The sequence below is a fragment of the Rattus norvegicus genome, chromosome 1 (assembly GCF_021556685.1).
Source record: "Rattus norvegicus strain SHRSP/BbbUtx chromosome 1, alternate assembly SHRSP_T2T, whole genome shotgun sequence".
NCBI classification, from domain to species: Eukaryota; Metazoa; Chordata; class Mammalia; order Rodentia; family Muridae; genus Rattus; species Rattus norvegicus.
Window position 1 is genome coordinate 32,347,946 of NC_141534.1, and position 22,955 is coordinate 32,370,900.

At 41.9% G+C, this 22,955-nt stretch overlaps 1 long non-coding RNA gene across 1 annotated transcript; it reads right to left on the minus strand.

Moving 5' to 3' along the window:
- Nucleotides 1–19,474: 19,474 nt before the first annotated feature.
- LOC102553527 (uncharacterized) lies at nucleotides 19,475–22,076 on the minus strand. The gene is made up of 3 exons (XR_015644925.1): nucleotides 21,925–22,076; nucleotides 20,519–20,617; nucleotides 19,475–19,632 (listed from the first exon to the last, which is right to left on the minus strand). It is a non-coding gene; the product is annotated as an uncharacterized LOC102553527 (long non-coding RNA).
- Between the last annotated feature and the right edge of the window lie 879 nt (nucleotides 22,077–22,955).

Below are 22,955 nucleotides of genomic sequence, written 5' to 3' on the forward strand. Positions count from 1 at the left end.
CAGTTTACAGGTTAACAGTGCCAGCTGGATCTACTTGAAAACATTTCACAGATACACTAGCAGTCCACTTCAGTAAAGTTGGGATAGAGTCAGTAACATGACCTAGCAAAGACATCTAGGCCTTGGCACAAGTCAGCAGAGTCAGCCAGGAGGAATGCCAAGAGAATTCCCTCAGAGAGGCACAGCTGAGAGAAGCAACGATCAGAAACGACTCGACACCCACAAGCACTGCACAGCTAGCTCTATAAGCAACTAAATGAGAAATCTAGCTCAATCTCCATCACTGTCTGTTGTTTACACCCTCCACACCTCAGGTCCCCTCACCTGTTTTGCCTCAGCTGACATCACTAAGTTTGCCTAAGAACCAGCCTAAGTTTGCAGAAGCAACAGGAAACTGTAGCACAGTTTTTTTGGTGTATTTCTATGAAGTTCCAGCAAGTGCAGCTCAGCTATGCAAAGTAAGGCAGGCCAATACATGGATGTTGTTAGCAAAGACTCCTTTATTTTATGTTCTTTCATGTGCTTGCTTTAGCAGAACATCCTTTCTCCTGTGTCTGCTTCAGCTAAATGTTCCTTCACGAGTCTGCCTTAGTCTTTCACCTGTATTTACTTCAAGAAAATATTCCCTCACATGTTTGCTCCAGCAAAACACCATCCAACCAACTTTCCAAAGAAAGTTTCTACTTCAATGCATAGCCTTTTGTGCTGTGAGGGTCCCTGGCAGGTCTTTCATACACCTCTCATGTTGTTTCTAGAGCCTGTTTATATTTTGTCATTCCAAGAAAATGCGTCAATAAACAAAGCCACTGGGGTGTCACCAGGGTAATCATTTTTCCTATAAGCACTAGTGGGTTTTATGTTGCAACCGCCCTAATAATTGTCACTGAGCAGTAGACGAGTACCTCAGTTCCACCCCCACTTCTTGTTCTCTAAGCAGATGTGTTTGAGGGAAGTTCAGGTTCCAAAAACACTCAGTTTTCCTCTTCACTTGAATGTCAGGAAAAGAGACTCAGCAGAACTCAAACAGTGGGAATAGAAGTTGGAAAGGTGACCCCAGAGCAGAAGACACTGTTAAGCGTCTTTAATGGATGCTTTCAAGTTTAAAACCCCAGCATCATGATAACCTGCTAACTAAAAGTGTGCCTGAAACACATGCCCATTGCTTTACCCCATGAAAGCCATCTGCAGAATCCAGTCTGAGCTCCTACAGACCTGAGATCTGGTTCTGCAGCAGAAGGCAGATGTGCCAGGCTTCTTACACAATCCCTGCTCCTCGTGGATCTGGCCTTACACCGCCAGGATCATGAAGATAAGCCTCTGAATGGCATCCTCACCACGTGGCTCCCTTCCTGGGTCCAGTGTGTTTATAAGACTGTTTCTATTGTACTCCCAAACCTATCTCAATACAAACATCAATTAGCTCGTGCTGGCCTAATGCTAATGATCTTGATGCATATTAGAGTCAGCTGATATGTCCCTAATTAGAGGCGCCTATAATTACATCTAAACCAGAGGTCAGATTCTTGGCCTGCAGGGCAAGGGCGTTATTGGCACTGGTGTGCGGTGTCCTGGTGAGACCTCTGCCGCTAAAGGCACTGCTGGGAGAGAAACTTTGCATTTTCTACCGGAACTTCCAGATCCTGGGTGGGATTCTGGGCTTGCTCTCTACCTGGTAGCGGAAGACATTTCTTCTCTACCTACTTCTCAGAAGCCACACCATTTTTTCCTTCCTCCATGCATATGAGCAGCATTACTCTCAGTAAATTGTTTTGCAAAGCTGTTTCCCAAAATGCTGTAGCAAGTAGGAAACCTCAATGAATTAGTTATAAATATTTTTATAATTATAGAATGTTCCCGATTCCAATTTGTTGAATGTGACTTCCTGCTTTGTGGGTCTATCTGTGATGAGCTAATCTACTCATCTACTCATTTCCTTTCTCCACCAGCTGGCACACCATTCTGTCAGAAACATCTACTGAGACTAGACCACCAAGGACATGTATTATGCAAAAGTTCCCTTGACCCTCAAGGTGGGCAGTTACAAGCCATGCCAGTAGTGTCCAGTCTCTGTGAAATACATTTTGGTCATACACACACACACACACACACACACACACACACACACACACAATGCTGAACAACTGTATTAGAAATGGGGATGAGAGAGCACGTTATAAAACTATACACTCCTTCTCTGATAGGAACATTGTATTTTGCTAATAGGACTGTGGCTGGGTACTGGGAATCAATCCCTCTCTCCCTCCTTATCTCTCTATCCCTGTCTCTCCCTTCCCTCCCTCACTGTTGCTGTGTGCACACATGCACATACATGTGCACACATTGAAAATAAAACTAACGTGGGTGTGACTGGAATTTTCAAGTTCTTCTGCCCAGAGAGTTTTGTTCTAGAAGCATTTCCACCTGGTAAGTTTGTGTCCCAAAGTTCAGAGTTTCTCAACAGGTGGTACAATTTTTGGACTTAGGAGAGAGTGTAGCACAAAGTTTCTCCAAAGCTAAAAGTCTCTATCATGAAAACGCCTGACCACAGAGTGTCTCTGTGCCAAATATGCTTCATATAGTCCAGGAGTATTGGCAAGTGCGCTTACTGTGAGCCTGTCCTCAAATGCCAGTTAGATGATTCTGATAGTAAAAACAATCTGTCTGAGAACTCATCTACAAATGCCACTTGAATCTCAGCTCTGAGCAGTGCCCTGGCTTCGGGCAGGCCTCTTCCATTGCTGATCTGTTACTGGGACTGTTTTTGCTTCAAGAGGACTTCCACCTAAGAAACAAGGTAACAGCTTATGGAGAAAATACTCAAGGGATTATAGAGGTGGAGAAAAATGGAGCTATGCTGCAATGTGGTCAACAGAAACCCAAGCTACTGGTAGAGGTTCTAAACCGTCTATTAACACCAAATGACCCTGAAAGGCCCTGTGGACCATTCATCCTTGAGGTTATTGAAATCATTGCCCATCAAAATTATTTGTGTACATGTGCCCCAGTTAGTCCATTGCTTATGATCTGTTAAAACACCCAGAAGAATCATGGGTAAGTCAAGATCTTAAAAAATCCATCTATCAATCATCAATCCATATCTTCCCCAACCCCAAATCTGATGCTTTTGCCTCTGTGTTTCATCTAGACTTGGACATGCAGTATGACTGGATGAAAGTTTTTATCTTTTTGAAAATATTGATGGTAAGTCTCTATTTTTCTTATTGAACAGGAAACCCCAGAGAGACAAACCTAATATGTTTTGTGTCAAGCTCATAGACTGTTCTTGAGGAGTTTCAAGGCAAGAATGATGGTAAGCACTAATGTAGGTGGTAAATTCCAAGATTCATGATTATTTCCAGATGTTTTCCAGCGTACACAGGATCCAGAAAGGGGTCTATATGAGTGACAAGCTTGATCTATAGAGGGAAGGAATGGCTCTTTATGTTGGTTTTCACTGACTGGATGATTCAACCATAATTAATGCTTGCAGCATGAGCTTTCTTCAGCTATGGAAAGGTTGGCTTCTAAGACATCATTGTCCAGTTTTAAACTGTGACCTTTGTATACAACCATGTTTTGAGAAGACAGGCTTCATGTGATGGAACCAGTTTGCTTTCCTCAATATAAGTGAAGAGAACTAGACCACTGACAGGATTCTGCATTCAAAACACAGCAGGTCTGCCTCCTCCTTTCTCCAAATTCTTGTGTCTGTCTGTCCTTTCCAGAGGATGACATCATGCTCAGACATGGACACCACTGAGTCTTTCTGGGCATACGGGTGAGCCTTGCACAGCAAACCAGCGACTTGAGCATCAGGTTGGCACACAGAATGTCACTCTCTCAGGGTGAGATGATGGCTAGCAGCTGCTTTGGTTATCTTAGCAGCAAATGGAGCAACACAGATCATAAGCTAATCTACTGAGGAGCTTCTTCAGGACCTCAGCCCCACAGGAGCCTGTAATTTTGAAAGAAACACAAAAATCTGCTCACCCTCTCCCAGAATGAAGAGAGAAATTGGTTTACTTGAGAAGGTGAGTACCTGACAGCAGTTCGCAGACACACGTGTTGGCCACGTGCTCTAACACTTCTCAGGGTTCCCTTGTGAGGTTGTGAGATGTAAGGGAGCCTGGGCACCATTTGATGCTTGAGATGCACTGTCCCTTGACTCTTGTCTTGTTTTCACTGAGGCTTGCAGTAATTGTCATGCCCAGGTGCAGCCAAGGAGGCTCTCCTGATTTACACTTCCGGTGCTACTGTGTATCAGCTCACCTGTTTCATGCATACAGAACTACTCAGTCTTCAGAAGCCCACTCCAGGTAAGTACTCAATAAAGCATGTGGGTTCCGAAGAGTCGTGTCTTTGTAGACACATGAAAGACATGGACAGAGATTTCTGTTGAGAAAGATAAAATGAATGTTTCAAGACTTGGAGGGATGGAATTTTTTTGCAAACCAGGAGACTCCTCTGAGTCAGCGCCTGTCTTGCTGATGAGTGTAATACCACAAACCTGAGACGCAAAGAGAGGAGGCACAACAAACCCCTCCTCTGTGTTTTGTGACACTCTTAACTCCACTGATTTTAAGTCTTTGATGGGATCAACGTGTAGGGCCAGTAGCTCCACTTAGAGATGCAACTTCCCGGTTGGTTATCAGTGCAGTCAATGGTTTAAAGATTGCATGTTATTGCTGGTTTAATAAATTCTCCAGTAAGTAAAACATTGTTCATAACAAAACTGGAGCTGTCTCTTCCATGTGCTTTATAGCCAGTCACTATCTTTTAAAATTAGTAGCTAAAGATCAAGGGAGACTCGGGAGCAGTAGCAGCCAGGAGGGTCTCATGATGAGCACTGACTGGCTACCTGCAAATCACACCATCTGTTGGCTCTCACTTTGGGTTCTGCCATCTGCAAGCTGCACCCGCATCATGTACTGATGACTTACATGAGTTGTGAGCAGAATGGTGAGACATACTCTATTTGTGAAGCAAGGCACAAGCCCCTGTGTCTTACAGAGCCTGTCATAGGCCATCATGATGGACAGCAAGGACAGGAAAACTGATGAAGCTGAAGTACAAGAAGACAGATCAAGCTGACCACACACATTCCTGGCAAGAACGGAACAATTGCAAGGAGAGGGTGGCGAACTCTGGAGCAAGACTGTTTCTTCAGAGCAGAGCTAACTCCCTGCAACAGCTTGAAGGGGACCAGCACAAGAGGCACTGGGATTTCACCCACCTAGACAGTATGGTGGTTTTGTACTTTCTCTTTGTGGTGTGAATGATGTGTGAACATAATTTGAGGAATGGAGTGTAGCTGGTTGCTTACATGTGGTGTGTATATGTAGATGGCATTGTGCTCAGGTAATTGGACCAGGAAGCCTTCCTGAGCACACGAATGCCACATAGACTAAACCAACCCCTGAGACCAATAATGTAGCAAGCAAAATGTCACTCTGAGGGGTGAGATGACAGCCCACAGCTTTGGTTATCTTGTTAGCACATGGACTAACACTGATCAGAAGCCAATCCTCTGAGTGTTACATATGATGTACACATGATACATATGGGATTTGTGTTGTGTTAGTGTGTATGTAATTCATATGCTACATGTATATATGATGTATGAATAGGAATACAGGGATAAGTTGCAAGTTCTGGTATGTCCGGGCTATGTACACTGTATAATACATGTGGAATCTACAGTAAGTGTGGTATGAATGTGACATGTTCTGTGTATGAATATATGCTGTATACATGATACATATATGTTTTGTATAGTATGTGTTCTATAAGTCTGTCTTACAGTGTGTATGTGAGGCTGCTATGGTCTGAGAAGTATATTGTATGCATTGTGTGTGTGCCAGTTGTGCTATTTATACGGTGTGTAAGCCACATGGTCTGTGCAGTGTGTGGTAATATTTTGGGTAGGGCCTCAGGGAGACTGTTCTCAGCTTCTGTATCTCCATATTTGGGATATGGATATGACATATGGCTATTTTCCTTGGAGAAACATTTGTCCTGCCATGATGTTTCACCGACAGAACATTCATTTTAGTTTTTTCCACCCACTACCCTCAATGGGTTGCTCTCCTGGGTTCAAGTCTACAATTGTACCTGCCTCCCCTGCAATATCAGGAGGACATCCCCTGACCTGTCTCAGACTCGCCTTACAGGAACAGGGTTAGGGTTAGGGTTAGAGTCTCTATGAAGCCTCAGGGAGGGGAGGTCAGGAGGAGCTGGGGAGAGGAGCAGGGACAGCTCTGGCACCAGCTAGCATCTTGCTGAGCATCACCCTGGTGCTGAGGGTGGCTTCCCCTTGCAACAGTACAGTTCCTGTACTTGTCAGTGTTTCTCACAGAGATGCCACAGTAACCCAGGTCGTATGTCTCTGGGGACCTTTCCACAGGTCCTAGTCTGCTCCACACTGAGGCCTTAGGAGGTGAATCTAAGATCAAAGGGGGAGACTTCCAGACATGAGTCAACACTAGACTTCTTTCTTTGCTTGTAGATTGTGTAGATAGAGGCCAAGAACCCAATCCTCTTTGTCCCTAGCTCCTTTGGTCCACCGTTTGGTGCTAACAGGTAGCTAGGCTTTGCCTTTGTCTAGCACTCTTCTAGGCTGGATGTCCTTAGCTGAGCCTGTTGTGAACCAGGATATCACCCGAATCTCCTTAGGCTATGAGTATCAAGTGCGCTTTCTATATCCACCCAAGTGCCCTTTCACCCAGTGAAGAGCCACAGCTCTCCCATCACACGTGTCAGTGGGATTCTTATGGATGTCTGTGATTCTATAACTCTTGAAAAAATAAAGCCAGCAGGTCTTCGTGTGGTGACAAGGGTCACAGGTCAGCAACAACACAGAATGAAATCTTTCCCAATCTCTTGGAAAGGCTCCGGACAGTGTTACATAACACACAGAGGTCAACCCTCCCTATCAGAGGCTCAGGGGTGTGTGCGTTGAGTAACAAAGACTGCTGTCCTTCTTCAGACCCCCTCCCCCACACAGAGCCAGCAAGGTACGTGAAGGAATTTCCATATTTCTGTGAATGCACAAAGGACTAGACACTCGCCTTCATATTTAATAAAGATCTCTGCCGTCAGCTGCAGCCTGAGATAAGTGTAATATCCTTAAATGGTTAATCCAGGGCTCAGGGCTCAAGTGTTTTCTGCGGGTTGAGGCAGGAGGCTGTTGGAGCTGCCGTGTGCATTTCATAAACCCACAGGAAAAAAAATGTCTTTGCTCTGGCTTTTTACTCTATCTTAAATGCTTTATTTTTTTCCTGGGCTAGATAAGGACTGGTTCTTCACAGAACACCAGAGCTTAGCTGCTGCTCCGTCTCTCTCCGTTAAGGAAAAGGTCCTGTCTGCGCCCAGATGTCTCAGATTAAATTGTATCTCAGCGTCCTCACAGTGCTCAGCTCTAGATGAACTGCCAAAAAGGCCGTAGGCAAGAACTAAATTGCTTTGGTTTCAGTACACAGAGAATTTGGCTCAGACAAGCTGAATCAGTACATTAAATGCGAATCCCTCACAGATTTGAAAGCAGCCCTTAGCACAATTATTGACTGTGAGTGATGATTATGTCTAATTGAAGGAGACTTGAGCTACCTGTAGCTCTGCTGGAGTCCACCCGAGCCGAGGCAAGCGCTGCCTCTTAATTCAATGTTCCGTCTTGGTAGCCTCAATTGAAGTGGGATCCTGAAGTGTCCACACATGGTCGATAAACTTTAATAAACTTCACAGGCCCAGTAACTAGGCAGAGTGTATAATTCAATTTTTTAATTCGGGAGAGGAAAATGGCTAACTAGTATGTTGGGCTACAATAATGCGTGCATCTCCTGCACACTGTGACCCCCACCCCAGAAAGGGAAGAATGTGTCCTTGGGTCCTGAAGGTCTGATGTCACCCTGGAATCTGCCTCTTTATTCAGGGCTGTCCCCGTTTCTTGGGACAGAACAAGCTTCTGGCAAATTTAGGACGACGACAAAATTGTGTGACTATTCTATTTTATACCTTTGCCTGAGGAGATGACACAAACAAAAGGAGATGTGCACCGGGTCTCCTAATGGATCCCTTATGCCTGTCCGGTCAGCCAACTCTGACTCATTCCACAGCCCAGGGGCAGTCACTCATGGCTATGAGGAAGTTCCTCCCTGCAATAGACCTAGAGACTTTCTTCTCTAAAGGAAGGGTCTTTTTCTCAATAGCCTATGTTCAGAATCTGATTTTTCAAGTGTTCTTTGAATAGGACACAAGGTCATATAGCCACATATGCCTTCAGTGCACTCCTCCCACACACACACACACTTAACTCATTGACCATTTTCCTACCATTGTAAATTCGTTCTAAATGAGCTTTTGGGCCACTTGTAATTACTGGAGGGTGTTTTATGACAGGATTTGTGACTAAAGTGCTTCCCTTTGCTATGCACTCGGCTCATCCACATTCCCCCAAATTGTTCCTTATCTGTTGCACAGTCCTAGTCACCAGACACATTTCTTTGTGAGGAACGATGTGTGCTCTGACTTTTTGTGACTTGGATCATGTGCAAAACAAAGACCACACCTTAGCAGTCCTAGCTGATGCAAATCGATGAAGTGGGAGTTCACATTCTTAGCACAGATGGGATGTTGAGAGAATCTGATGGATACCCAGCACAGCTATATGGCTGCATCATTAGCTAGGATCCTGTCTGTCTCTCAGAACATGCAGGTGACACAGTTCTTGGCTACAGGCATAGCCCACACACCTTTCCCTGGGCCTCAGAAAAATGCAACATGAAGCCATGTGCCAGTTCTACTGAAATCCCTAACATTTTGTTCAGTGTGCAAGTTGAGGCCAAAATGCCAATGGGAGCATCTGGATATTGGCCTTTCTTGTCCCTGCAGGTCTTGTTAAAAACTCACCTTGGAGACAACATGGAATCACTGTTGGCATCTGCAAGTCACCATGGCACTGAGAACAGCGCGAGTGTCTGACATCTTCATGTACTTTATCTCTGTATCCCAGGTGATTCCTTGAAAGACACCACTGACATCTTTTAAAGATTATCATGAACACTGCTTCTCAAGAGGCTGAGGCAGGGGGATCATTTTAAGCCCTGGAGCTTGAGGACAGCTGGAGCAATATAGCAAAACCTTGTCTCAAAAAAAAGTTTATCAAATACAGTAAGAATAAAAAAAGATTCTCTTTATGACTTCAAAACTCCAATAGCAACAAAACCAGAAGACTTACAAGCCACTGCCCACTGCCTCCTTTTGTGACTGTCACATGGCATTAGGATTCCAAGGATTGTTCCTAGACATGTTAATGTGTCCAGATCTTCCAAATGGCCTATGGATATGATAAAGTTTGAGGCTGAGGCTCTAATGATAAATTAGTGCATTTGTGAGAGAAAAGACTAGAGAGTTTGTCCCTCTTGTTGTCACAGAGGACGCAGAGAAGGTGGCATACAGCACAACACGAAGACAGGCCCTTTTAGGTCCTGGCTGCACTACCTTTTGCTCATGGACTTTGAGTACCCAGGTCCCATGAGGATAAATAATCTGGTGACCACATCCCCAAGAAAAGGAATGCTTGCTGGACTAGCCTGAGTTATCAAACTCAATATTGCTAGTACTACAGAGGCTGTGGAGAAACAGAGAGAATCACAGACTTCTCTCACATGTTCTGGATTGCCAAGATGAGGTGCTGGTGATGTTAACTCATAGCTAGATAATCTACTGTTCTTTTCATAAATCACTGTCATGTCCTAAAGGACAAGCTTCACCGCAACAAGGCCCAACCCTGTAATATGCCTGTTTACAGGAATAGGAAGTGTTCTGGAACTGTGGACATCCAGTACTCACATCAGTCCCATGGTGACTGTTAACTGCAAAAGCATGTGTCTGTAGAAAATATGGCTTTTCTTGTTCAAAATGCTGTGGACATGAAGCCATGATCCTTGTAACTTACGTCTTGACATTCAAACAATTCCAGTAATATACTCTCTAGATCTTCTGACTATCCACCTGCTCTTCTGACCCTCCACCTACTCATCTGCTCACCCACCTGCTCTTCCAAATACCCACTTGCTCATCCAATCACCTGTCTGCTCAACTCATCAGGCACCTGTACACCCCCTTGTCACTGAGAAGCAAAGGTGAAATGGCACCCATGTAGGAAGAAATGCTGCCTAGTCTGAGTTCTAGGCCATGTGGCTGCTTGCCGAGCTTCCCACAGAGCCATGTACCTACAGCTGCTTACTCTCAGGTACTTTAATAAGTTTTATCTTATTGCATTTTTGGGGCTACAAAACCTCAAGCAAACAAACAACTGAAAAGACAACTGGAATGACATGCAAACACTCAGCAAGAAAAAACAAATGACAGCCATTAAGTTTAGGAAAGAGTAGATAAGTAAAGGATATAGTAGGTCATGTGACAGAAAGTTTGTCTTCCTATGTCATGCAGGGACTCTTACTACTGCCTCGAGTCGTCCTCAATATCTTCAGAAGATTGACACTTTGGTGTGACATCCTGATTTCTTTTGCCAGAGACCTTAATGGGCATTGAGTCACATCATTTTTAAAACCAGTAACTGTAAAAACTGGGCTATTGAAATATGCCCAAATATCTCTGGTTCCAGAGGGTATTGTGAATCCTTCCCCTAAGCATAAACAAACATCACCGAGTCTGAAATTTGATATCCTGCCTTCAGCAGGTTTATAGAAGCTGAAGGGTGAACAAGGTTTGGACTACATCTTGTCATCTTGGTGCTCAATGTACCCTCCCACTCTTTGTCTTGTTGGCGTGTAGCCAAGAGAGAATCATTAAACCAGTTCATTCTGTACTCAACATCAAGATTCACCAATCCTCTCTCTGACTTTCACAGAGTCAGAGAACCCAGAATATCCCAATAGAGTCTGAAGAAAAGAAAGTCCAAACAAATCAACTTCAACAGATTCATAAAACATGACAAAGCAATACACACACACACAGACACACACACACACAGACACACACACACACACACACACACACATTATTAACTAAAAAACATAGATGATATTTCCAAGAGATTTGGACACATTCAAGGAGCCAACCTTATGGGAATTTATAGAATAGCAGCAACAACAGGAGTAAAATCAATTATAAAAAATGATAATTTAGTGAAATTATAGCAGAAAACTTTCTAAACACATAAAAAGAAGTAGGCTTCAAGACACAAGGGACATATAGAATTCCAAATAGGCATATCTAGAGAACTAACTCTCCAGAACATATTATAATCAGCAAGAGTGCAAAGTTAAGAACTCAGCCTAGAGTTGGCCTTCCCTTGTCCAACATCTTAGCATGGCTATGGTGAAGTTACCACTTGCTGAGGTTCACTAACCATCCTGTCTTAGTTAGGGTTTTACTGCTGTGAACAGACACCATGACCAAGGCAACTCTTACAAGCACAACATTTAGTTGGGGCTGGCTTACAGGTGCAGAGGTTCAGTCCAGTATCATCAAGGTGGGAACATGGCAACATCCAGGCAGGCATGGTGCAGGAAGAGTTGAGAGAGTTCTACATCTTCGTCTGATGGCTTCTAGCAGAATACTAGCTTCCAGGCAGCTAGTATGAGGATCTTAAAGCCCACACCCACAGTGACACACCTATTCCAACAAGGCCACACCTACTCTAACAGGCCCACACCTTCCAATAGTGCCACTCCCAGGGCTGAGCATATACAAACCATCGCATTCCACTCTCTGGTCCCCATAGGCTTGTTCAAACATATGAGTCTATGGGGGTCATATCTAAATATAGTATAATTCAACATATATTTAGTTCAACTTCCAAAGTTTCCATAGTTTATAGGAGTCTCAATAATGTTAAAAGTACAAAGTTCAAAGTGTCTTCTGAGATTCATCCAATCACTGAACTGTAATCCCCAAAGCAAAACAGGAAACCAGCTGGGCAAACTTCAAACTCTGCATCTCCATATCTGATGTCAAAGCTGTCTTCAGATCTCTTACTTCTTTTTCATCTTTGTTGACTGCAACAAACTTCTTTCTCCTGGGCTGGTTTCACTTCCTGTTAGCAGCATTTCTCAGCAGTTAGTCCATGGCTCTGGTATCTCAAACTTCTTGGGGTCTTCAAGGCAACTTTAATGTTATAGCTTCTTGTTTCAATGTCTGGATCCACATATGACCTTCTAGTCTCCTCCAAAGAGCTGGCATCATTTCTCAAGCTCTGCCCTCTGTAGCACTGTAAGCTCAAGTTGATCCACTTCACTGCCACTGCAGTTCTTGTTGATCATTTCCAATACACTGGGGTCTTCTGCTGTGGCTAGGCTTCACCAATAGGCTGTCATAGGCTCTCCTCAGGGTGTCAAGCTTCAACTCCTTTTCATGACCCCATCTGTCCTGGGCCATCAACTGCAATTGAGGATGCACCTTTACCAATGGCTTTCCAGGGCCTCTAATAGTGCCCAGCCTCGGGTGCTCTTCATAACCCCTTCATTTCTTCAAAATCAACACCATTTGGGTGGGGTGACTCTCAGACATTACCAAGGACAGCTGCAGCATGAGGCTCTGGCTCATGAAACACAGCCTCTTTCTACTCCCAGAAAACACTTCCCAGAAGATTTCACCTCAGTGATGCTGGTCTCAATCACCACTAATTTTTTAGATCCAACTAACCAGCATCAATTGTCCCAGTAGTCCCTTGTGTCATTTACTCTAAAGCCAGAGCCACATGGCCAAAGCTGCATGGCCCCCTTGTTCTATTACATTGTCACTAGCTTTCTGATTTTCCAACTGCTTCACTGCCTAAGTTTGGATGTCCTGGATCTTGCCCTGTAGATGGATCTTGAACTCAGATATCTGCAAGTCTGTCTCCTGGGATTAAAGGTGCATGCCACCACACCTGGACTTGAAGCATTTCTTCACCTAGAACTTTCTCTGTCCCAGGATTTTACTGCTGTGAACAGACACCATGACCAAGGCAACTCATAAGGACAACATTTAATTGGGGGTGGCTTACATGTTCAGTCCATTGTCATCAATGCTGTCATACGTCAGCATCCAGACAGACATGGTGCAAGAGGAGTTAAGAGTTCTACATCTTCCTCTGAAGGTTTTTAGCAGAATACTGGCTTCCAGGCAGCTAGAATGAGGGTCTTAAAGCTCACACCCACAATGACACACCTACTCTAACAGGGCCACAACTTCTAATAGTGCCACTCCCTGGGCTTAGTACATATAAACCATCACACGCTTGATGATGATGTTGATGTTGATGTTGTTGTTGTTGTTGTTGTTGTTGTTGTTGTTGATGATGATGATGATGATGATGACGACGACAACAATCATGACAATGGTGACAGAAAGTCAGCCAAAGAAGGAAAAATTAATAAGGTTGGAAATAAGATCAAAAAGAAGTGGCCCAAAAGCAAAGTCCAGGACAAGTTCATCCGTCTTTTATTGTTTGAGAAAGCTACATAGGACAAACTCTGTAAGAAGTTTGAGAATATAAGCTTAACACTTCGGCTGTGGTCTCTGAGAGATTCACTGTTCCTTAGCTATGGCATCCCTTCAGGAGCTACTTAGCCAAGAATTTATCAAGCTGGTTCCAGAGCAGTCTTAAGTAATTTACAGGACAAGATAAAGAGTAGAGATACCCCAGTTGCTGATGAAAATGCAAGAACAGGTTCAATTGACTGTACATTTGGAAAAATAAGTTTATTAAGTTGGGAAGAAATAAAAAAGAAAGAAGCTTAAAACTAGCATGAGAACAATAGCAACTCACATACAAAGGCAAAAACACCACAATTACTCAGTTTTCACCAACAGCCATAAAAGCCAGGAGACATCGGAACATAACATTTGAATCTTTAAAAGCAAATAACTGTGAACCAGGCCTTTTATTCCCTGCAAAAATATTGATGGAGAAATAAAAATATTCAGAGACAGAAACAAGGTAAGGAACTTATGACAATCAAGCCAGAGCTGTAGAAATTCTTAATGAAATACTTTATGGAAGGAAGAGGAAAGCTAGCCTAATGACAGACAGGCAAACTAGACATGAAAAAGAAATAGCACATCATGTTGGAGCACAGCAACTCATCAAACCCTCAAAACTACTATGGGAGCAAAAAATACAATAATAATAATAAAGATAAAATAGCACCCCAGTTCAAATAGATAAAATAGAACATCACCCAACAAATGTACAGGAAGTAGCAACTTTCATTTTATAACACCCTTGACTGTAAATGGCCTCCACTCACCACTCAAAAGAGAAGGAGTAATGGGCTGGATTAAACGAATGAGGACCAACTGTATTTTGAAGCACACTTAACCAGAAAAGTTACAAAAACTTAATATCGAAGATGGAGAAGGAACTTCAAAGCAAGCTGGAAACGTAAACAAGGTTTACTATCCTTACATTAGACAAAGTAAACTCCAAACTAAGCTGATTAAAAGAGAGAAAAAGAAATAATACACTTTAATAGAAAAATGTTTCATTAAAAAATATATCAAATGTAAACATTTCTTTGCCAACTATTGGAACCCTAGACCTCATAATGAAAATATTAAAAGACATAAAGACCATATAGGTCCTGACACAATAATAATGGGGAACTTCAATACTCTACTCTCAAATTCAGGTACATTTTTCAAACTGTTGTGGTTGGAATAGGTATGGTCCCTATAGATTTATGTTATTGAATGTTTGGCCACAGGGAATGGCACTATTGGGAGGGTGGCCTTTTTAGAGGAAGTGTGTCACTGTGGAGGCGGGGATTTGAAGTCTGAAATGCTCAAGCTATATGTCCAGTGTGATGCACACATCCAACTGCCGTCCATCAGATCTAGATGTAGAACTCCCAGCTCCCCCAGCACCTTGTCTGCCTGAGGGCTGACATACTTTCCACCATGACAGTAATGGACTGAGCCTCCGAAACTGTAAGCCATCCCCATTTAAATGTCTTCCTTTATAAGAGTTGTCTTGGTCATGGTGTTTCTTCGCAGTAATTAACACAAACTAAGACACAAAATAAAAGAAATTAAAGATATTTAAGAACTAAAAATATTGAAAGGCTGAGCTGAGTTTAACAGGTAATTACAGAGGAACAGATACTTTTCCCTCCATAATGCATGGGACTTTCTTTCTCCAAAATTCATCACATACTAAATAAGCCAAATCTACATAAATGGTACATACAAAAAATAATTCCTTACCTTCAACCATACCATAATAAAATAAAACTAGAAATCGATTATAAGATAAAATACAGAAATCACAAAATACTTAGTAAACAGTATACTTTACAGAGAACATGGAGTCATGGAAGAAACCAGGGAGAATATTTAAAAATTCCTATGGACAAAGAAATACGAAAACACATCTTATCAGATGCTCCTGTATGCAGACAGGTCAGTTCTAAGAGGAAAGTTTATAGTAAGTTTTCCTATTAAAAATCTGAGTTATGAAATAACCTAATGATGCACCTCTATACTCTCAAAAATAGCAACCAGCTAATTCCAAACACAGTAGATGATGACAAAAATAAAAATTTGGAAAGAAATGAAAGAACTGAAAGAACAGCAAGCAAATTCAAAGAGCTGGGTTTTCTTTTAAGTTAATAAAAGTTAGAAACCCATAACTTATTTGACAAAAAGAATGGGTAAGATTGTACAACTTATTAAATTAGATACCAAAAAGATGCCGCAGAAACTGTTTCCCTTGAAATTCAGAAGACATGATTAGAAATTACTATGAAAACATATACACCAAGAAGCTGGGTAATACATAAAAACTGGAATTACAAAAGCATGCCATGGCCTTCTCCTTCTAAGAGGACTGGGGGAATGACTTATGTGAGGGGTACTGTGAGACAAGGAAGGTGTTGTAAGTGAATAAATAAATTAATTTAATTTAAAAAAGAAAAGGGACATGACAAAAGATACTAGAGATGGTAAAATATTCCACGTTCACCGATAGGATGAATTAACCTTGTGAAAATATCTATAATATCCTATTTAGTATACAGACTCGATGTAATACCTATCAAAAAGCATTTCTTTCCAGTTTAGAGAAAACAGTAAGAGAATTTATATTAAACCTCAAATGACCATGCCTAGCCAACGAAATCCTCAGGGGTAAGAGCAGAGTTGGACGTGTTCTAACTCCCCGACTTTAAAGTATACTAGATAGCAATAGGGATAAAGGCAGCCTGCTGCTGACACAGAAATAGAATAGACAATGGAATGGAATATGGTAGCCATAAAACATCAGAGCTATACTCACTTAATTTTTGACAAAGGAGACAAAACAATTTGGGAGCAAAAGGTAGCTGACTTGACAAATGGTGCTGGCAAAGCTAGATTCCACCTACAGAAGAATGGAATTAGATTCTTTTCTTCATCTTGTACAAAAAATCAATTCAAAATGGGTCAAAAGTTTAAATTCTAAATTTCAAATGTGAAACTTTTAGACGGAAAACAAGGGTATTGGACTGGAAAGACCTTTTTAAGTAGAACACCAGTAGAACAGAAACCAACTCCAAGTATCAGATGGGATGACATAAATGTGAGTTTCTGTACAGCAAAGGAAGCAACTGGAAGAGGAAATAGATAACCTAGAGAATGGGGGAAATCTTTACCAGCTACACTTCAGAAAAATGGCAAATATCCAGGATTTATAAAGACTTGCAGACGTGAAATACTAAGCAAATGCAACTGGTGATCAACCAATGGGCAAAAAACCCTGAATAGACAGATTTAAAAAAAAAAAGAAACAAAAATGGCAAAAACTACTCTCAAAAGTGTGAATATCCTTCACCATCAGAAAATATAATTTTAAACTACTCTGAGATACAGCATCATCGAAGTAAGAATAGTTATCAAGAAATCTGATAATTAAGTGTTCAAGAAGACGTGCAGAGGAAGGTACCCTTAGTCACTGTTCATAGGGGCTCCAGTAAAGTGCTGTTGTGGAAATCAGTTTGGATATTGTTCAAAAACTTAAAAATAAAACTACCATATGACTGGGATCTTTCACTCTTGGGCACGTATCCAGAAAATTCCATGCTCTACTATAGAGACCTGTGCATTCCACATTTACTGCTGCTTTATTCACCATAGTACAAACTGGAGTTCTTACTAATTATCAACAGTTAAGTGGATAATTAAATGTCCATGCATACAATTTTATATGCACTCACATACACATACATATGCATTAATGCACACACATATATATACACCTACGCACTGATGCACACACACAGACACACATGCACAACTTTATATGTACATATACACATATACAAGTACACAATATGCACTAATACATATACATACACATGCATACACATACACATCTAGACACACACACAACTTTATATGTACATTCACATATACACACACACATATGCACTAGGCACATACATTATATACACATGCACACACATACATATACACACATACACAACTTTATATGTGTACATACACACACATACACACATACATACATACACACACAGTAATATACATATACACATGCACAAATAAATAGTATTTAGCTCTAAAGACAAATGAAGCTCAAAAACCTGCAGGGAAATAGATGGACTTAGAATATAAATATTAAACCAAGATCACACAATCTTATTTAATTTAGAAAGCATCATTTGCTTTCCCTCATATGCAGAATCAGCCAATAATATATGTCTATCTGTAAGAACACATATATGGTGTAGTATAACAGTAGAATGGGGAATAAGAAGGTAGAAACATTAAAGGAGGAAGGAAGGAGCAACTATGGGTGACAGGCAAGAGCTGATTAGGAGAATATGAAGCTAATGGCTTTCCTAGTTTTTATTGTGCATATTTTTTTGTTTTTATGGATAATTACATAAAATGTATCTAATACTGAAAGTGTAAGATTTTATGTAATGGTCCACAGCTTCCACTGAGACTGTATAGAAGGTTCATTGAGGTATACAGACTTTGGGTATGGTTAATTTTGGTGTATGCTGTTTTTATTTATTTGTAATTTTTAATAATAAAGCTTATTTAAGAAAAGAGTTGGAGAGAGAGAGATAGAAAAGCTGCTTTGATAGAAATTGTAAATTTTTACTTTTGAAGAAATTTGAATAACTAAAAAAACTGTTTCTTTCATGAGATCATAGTTTGGGCCACTTCTGGCCTTCTGGGGCAGTTGTGTGGTCGTTGGGGCCAAAAGGTCGAAAAAGATCAGACAGGGTCATGTGTCCCATTCCCATCTGCCCCCTTAGAAATTTCTCAGGAAGGCTGAAGGTCAGCCTTAGAATATTCCCATGTCTCTTCATTAGTATGTGAGACTTCCCACTTAAGACCTCTGCTGGCTTCTAAATCAAACCTTCTGGCCTCTGGCCGTGAAGTCCAGAGTGATCTGTCACAGCATGCTTTCCTGCATGGGCTCAGGAGTGGGCCGTTTGGGAGGCTGCAGGGATCCACTTTGTTGTTCAGGATCAGGACCTGTCTCAGGATTCCATTCACGATCTTCTTAGATCCAGGGCTAAGTCAGACAATGTACAGAAGAGCAGGTTTCATCACATGCTTGAAAATATTTGCTGAATGCATTGTCAGAAGCTGTGTCTTCTTGGGAAAGCAGCTAGCAGGGCCCTGTTAAACAGGAAGAATCAGATGCTAAAATGTTGTGGTTCAGGCCCATGAGGATTGACGGTTGCATGAAGTTGATCGACAAAGCCTGTGCAGACAGACACACTTGCATATTTGTGCATTGGGCCAGGGTTAACCTGTTCTGATGTGATGGACTTGAGGCTGAGGTGCCTGAAGTGGGATGGGGGTGGGAAGCCATACTTGAATGGGTGAGAACCATAAAGGCTCTACACAGGGAACTGCTTAGGACAACTTGCTGTCAACCACTGTGTTGTAGACTGTTGTTTTTTTCTGTTCCCCCAAAAGGGGTGACTGTACTCAGATAAGGTCACATGAAATCTTAACTGGCCACTTAAGGCTAGAGCCTATGATTGGGCAGTGGAAGGAAAAGGCAGGGCTGAAAGTTTTAGAGAGAGACGGAGAGACAAGAAGATGGAGGACCGAAGAAGATGGAAAGAGAAGAAGATAAACCAGAACCACGTGGTCTGGACAAGTCATAAGTCACCAGGAATTTAATAGATAGACAATAGGGTAGTATAGAGAGCATTTGCCCAGTCTAGATGTACAGCTTGTATTTATATCAATTGAGTTTTGTGTTCTTTGCACTGGCATTTTGGGGCTGGAGATTTACTGTTTATAAATATGGTTGACACATTGCAAGTCTCTAGTGTTATCATTTTATGGGGCTAAGGGAATCTGAGTGGGTGGTAACTGTCTTTCACAGGCTAGCCACAGTGGGTGGATGACCTGGGAAGTGCGAGCAGCTCAACAGCAGGCTGGCCTCAGGCACCATCGAGGTGGGTGAGACCTCCCATGCCAGTATATAGCCGGTTTACCATGGTTTGTTTTTTAAAACTACATGTTACACCATCACAAGCCCATCAGCCACACCACGTTCCAGAGATGGTAGTAAGTGCCACCAAGTGCCTGCATGTTGCTTCTGAAAACAGTCCATGGAACCTTCCATCTTCCTTCTTTCATTTGGTCCTAGGGCTTATCCTAAGAAGAAAACATTTCCTTATTGAATGTCTGTTTATTTTGTTGTTTCACTTTTAGAAAAAAGTTATTGAGGATTGAAAAAGTTAGTACACACCATTTTCTTATAATACCTGTGTTACATTTTGTGTATAATCACGTAATCGCTGTGGTACCTGGTGAGTGTAGATATGTACACAAATCCTTGGTCTTATCACGAGAGGAGAAACTTTCATCACCTCCAGGACTCTGCTGCTACCTTAGTCATATTGTCTAAATAGAACTTTGCATATATTGAATATGGATGGATCTTTAGTCATGATGGGGCTGTATTTCTGTAATCTGAAAATATAAGTCAAAATGCATTTTATGCACTAAAGTGACTTAATAGCCTCTGAATTTTAAGGGGTCATTTGGATCAGGCAATGCTTTCATCTAAGAGAGTCTGGCATGGAATTCAGGAGCTGGCTTCTGTGTGGAAAGAAAGTCACCCACGTTCCAGCCTTGTGCTAATGACGTTTAATTGAAGGTTCTCTCATGGTAGCTGTGTCTAGGGGTGGGGGGGCGTTGTCTATTGCCACTGGGTGAGTATATTAAAATGTCTCTATTTGTAAAGTTCTGCTGACTAGTTGCATGAAGTTTACAGAGGAGTTCCCCCAAACAGTACTTGAACATCTCAAAGCTATCACACGTTGAGATTAGGATCTGGCTGGTCCATGTCACAAGCATGCACAGGGCAGACATTCAGATTGCCCTCCATAGTGGAATGGCTTGACAGTGTAAGCAAAGCGCTTGCTCCCTTCAGGCCAGTAGCTATGAAAATGTCATCTAATGGTTAAAAGCATAACACACAGGGACTGAAGTGGGGCCACCAGCCACACAGTGTTAACACACTAGTGAGGCCTCTCACCTGCATGTCTGTCTGTCTGTCCATCTGACTGTCCATCTTCACCTAGGAAGCAGGTAACTTCCCACTATGGTCTCCACAGGAAACTCTCTAGAGCAAACCCTGAGGTGCCACAAACAAAAGAAAACAAAGCCATGCTGTGCGGTGGTTGTGCCTTTGTTCAGAAGCCAAATCAATATGCTTCATGATGGCAGCCTTAGTCCCATTCAGGACACTTTCCTCACTGCCTACAGATGCAAAAGCCCAGAAGCCATAATGTGTTGCTGACAAGAAATGTCCCAGTATTCCACAGGCCTCTCTATTTTGCTGAACTCTCAGACATCAGCCAGTTGAAGAATACCTGAACAAACATGTACTCATCCATAAATTATACTCTTTAACATATACTACGTATCCCACATTATACCAACATTGTATATATTTACATAGATATGTAAATATTCTATATAAAACCATGCACACATATATTTGCATATTAATCTTTGCCATATCTATAGTATGTTGGGTATATACACTTACTATAAAAATTATATCTGTATGTATATGTGTATATATATATATCATATATATTTCATATTCACATGTACACACATATATATGTAGATTTCATACAAGCTACACACCAACTACTGTATATTGTCCTATAGCCACCCAATTGCATACAATGTGTATATTTTCCTAACCTTTGAGAGGGTGAACTGCTATGCTTCTTCCAGTGTAAATAATGCATGGGAGTAAAATATGGACTGCCAAACTCAGGCAACAATTAATTATACAGAGGATAAATCCTTCCTTCCAAATGACTAATGCCTAGTCCTTTGTGCATAAATGTTTCTCTGGATTCTGTTTGAACTGCTAGCCTCATAACATCAGATGGCGCAGTCAGAATAATTTTCATTAGAAAAATAATTATAGGTTAAATATGGTTAATAAAACATTAACTATAAATTTGAATATTTTAAAAGCATGTCCACCTAGAAGCAGGTTCTAATGAATTTTGATGAAAATACCATGATTACTTAAGAAAAAATAAACAGCCCCGGTTATTACACACAATTGTGAGATGGACGAATTACAGAAAACAATTTTAACTCAGAAATAATTATTCTGGGAAATCGGCTTGGTAAAAATGAATGATAATAGGAAAAAATGTGGGAGGGAAATCTTCAGGGATGATGGAACATTCTAGACCCATGAATCTGTAGGTCCCTCAGGACGGAAAGTTCAAAATCATATGAAAACGCACACTTTTGTTCAGCCTTGCTGTTAGGCTCCCGCTGACTCTGAGTAATGCATCCGATGGTGCAGAGGCTCCAGTCCAACACCAAGGCTGGCCTGGCTGTAGAGGGAACTCCCTCTTGTCTTTTCTCCACCTACATGCTTGCTCTCCACATTGGCTGAGGGCTTACCATTGAGACTTCTCCAGTTTACATTGTCTGTCTTTCACTTCTTTCATGAAGCCTCAACTCTGACCCTCAGGTCGGCTTCTGATTTCCATCACTTTGGAGACTTGGTGTTGGAGTCTCCATGATGGCAGCTAGCTTCCTGGATACGCTGACCTAGGCTGCTTTCCATGCTGACTCTCCTCAGTAGTATGTCCTCTTCCCCCTTACTCTCCTGTCAATCACAAAGCCAGTGAGGGCATTAGCACTCCTAGGTGTGTCAGAAGTATCTTACAAGGTGTGTGTGTGTGTGTGTGTGTGTGTGTGTGTGTGTGTGTGTGTGTACGCGTAGAGAGGTGGCTTGCTTATCTCTCATAATTTCTTAGTTTTCCAAGTCTCCTTTTGAGCTCTTGCCTGTGCTTAAAGCAGACCACAGGACTCCTCCTTGGGAAACAGAACTTTCTTTCACACAATGGCCTGTCTTCAAACTCTGCTCCCCCTTTCCTGTCTGTCTTAAATCCCCCCCCCATCACTTCACACTCTAGTGGGAAAGACTTCCTTTCTCCAAGGCCTTTTACTAGGCTGTCTGGAACATTTTCCTCGTTTGGACTTTTACTATCCTTTCAAGGCAATTTGAAACGAATAGCTATTTCATTTTACTTTATTCTTTATTTGGTGTGTCAAGATGTGCCCGCTGGTCCAACAGGGGTATAGGCATTCTGTAGCAACCAACCACTTTCTGACTGGATTGAAAGCCCACTCTTCTAACCACCTTGGGTTTTTATTCTATTTACTTTAAAAAAAATTCATGACTAGTCATGGGTATCCAAAGTCTGTATCTTGTCAAGGTCAACGGTGTTTGACCACCATGGCAAGGACTCTGTGTTTGCCACATCCATCTGTGCTTATGGATGCCACACTGCACCTGAGATCAGCCAGCTGTGCAGGGAGAAGGTGTTCATGCTGAGGTGGGTGGACACCAAGCTGTGAGAGGCAGCTTCCTTCATGATCAACTGACCCTCACAAGTCTTCCTGTGCAAACCCTACTGCAAAAAACA